Source organism: Rhinoderma darwinii, chromosome 3 (assembly GCF_050947455.1).
Source record: "Rhinoderma darwinii isolate aRhiDar2 chromosome 3, aRhiDar2.hap1, whole genome shotgun sequence".
NCBI classification, from domain to species: Eukaryota; Metazoa; Chordata; class Amphibia; order Anura; family Rhinodermatidae; genus Rhinoderma; species Rhinoderma darwinii.
This window is the reverse complement of record NC_134689.1, coordinates 116,689,934-116,691,942: the sequence shown is the minus strand read 5'-3', so window position 1 is coordinate 116,691,942 and position 2,009 is coordinate 116,689,934.

Below are 2,009 nucleotides of genomic sequence, written 5' to 3'. Positions count from 1 at the left end.
GACACGGTCGCGACGCGGCCAATGATCGTATCGGCACCATGTTCAGTGCGGCTGTCAATTGCCCTGTTAATGGGCACGCGTTAATGCCGGTAAAACGTCCCTATATCTGCAAAATCGTGCGGCCATTAATTAATACATACCTTCATCGTCGCATGATTTTGCAGGTAAAGGGCCGTTCTACCTACAATAACGCTCGGTCATTTACAGGGTATTTGACACCTGCGCCGAACATGGTGCTGGTGCGGGTTGTTGGCCGTGTCGCAACCGTGTCAGGGCCGCTCCGTGTGGCCTTAGCCTAAATGGGTTTGTTTCAGCAGGAGGTGCATGGATTTCTGCAAGTTCCATTCAGAAGAATGTAAATGATATTCAGTCGCAGAAACCTGAATTCGTCCTTACTCTAAGGCCGGATTCACACGAGCGTGTGCGTTTTGCACGCGCAAAAGGCACTTGATAGCTCCGTGTGAAAGCCCCGTATGATGCGCGGCTGCGTGCTTTTCGCGCAGCCGCCATCATTATGACACTCCGTTTGGATGTTTGTAAACAGAAAAGCACGTGGTGCTTTTCTGTTTTCATTCACCCTTTTCACAGCCGTTGCGTGAATCACGCGCGTCCGACAGAAGTGCTTCCATGTGTCATGCGTGATTTTCACGCACCCATTGACTTCAATGGGTGCGTGATGCGCCAAATACGCCCAAAGAACGGACATGTCGTGACTTTTTCGCAGCGGACTGATGCTGCGGAAAAAGCACGCAACTGTCTGCACTGCCCCATAGACTAATATAGGTCTGTGTGACACGCGTGAAAATCATGCTCGTTGCACGGACGTATATCCCGTTCGTCTGAATAAGCCCTAAGACCCTGTTGATATACTAGAACCAGGGATTAACCCCCTTCCCAATCGCCCACTTTTTTTTGACGGCAGGCGGTACAGTCTTTTGGTGTTTCTATAGAATAGGCATATGAGTGCTCATTCTCTAAGCAGGCATTGTAACTAACAGCTCCTGAGAGAAGCTTTTTGAGTACAGCTGGGATCGGAAAAAAATCTGACCCCAGCTGTTTAACCCTTTGATTACTGCAGTCAGTGACCGTTGCATGATCAAAAGGGACTCCCCTCTTTATTGTTGTCATCGGAAATCCGATGATGCGATCAGAGACTGGGGGAACCCAGAAAGGACCCCAGAGCTCTCTGCTCAGTAAGCCTGCTTTTAGGGCACACTATGTGCTGCCCTAACACAAGCCTGTGTCATAGTGAGACAGTGTAATGTATTAGCATGCAGGAGTAAAGTAAAAAAAAATAACGTTGTAAATAAAGTTTATGCCTTCACGGGATTAAAAAAAAAAAAAAAAAGGTCATTACTTTGCAAAAAATATATTTGGAATGCCCATACATAAAACATATTAGGTGTCTACATGACCATAATAACTTGAAGAAAGAATTTAGCAGGTTATTTGACATGAAACGTGAGCGAGATAAAAAAAAACACAACAAAAAATGCAGAGAATCACTTTTTCTTACATTCACGCCGCAAAAATAAATTATATAATTTACCACATTTTTTCTACCCCCAACCCACGCAGAAAAAACAATACAATTTCTCCCACATAAAACAAGGCTTCATCTGGCCACGTCAATAAAAAAATAAAAAAGATAACATATTGAAGCAGCCAAATTCCAAATTCCATTATCCTCATCTGTGGACCTTTCCTTCTTTCCTGTGTTTACTTGCTGTACACTTCACTGATTTTAAGTTCAATTAATGTTTATTGAGACGTTTTGTCGGTAATCTTGCTGCAGTGGCAATATCAGCATTCCTCAGCTCCACAAAATGATTGCAGACATGTTGATAGCAATACTAATATAGCAGCTGGTCTGACCATAAAGGCCCTTTTACACTGGCTGATAAGCGGCCGGTGCAGCGAGCGCCGATCAACGAGACATCGTTGATCGGCGCTCATTTGCTCCTGTCACGCGGAGCTATGGATGGGGATGAGCGGTCGTTACTCCGATC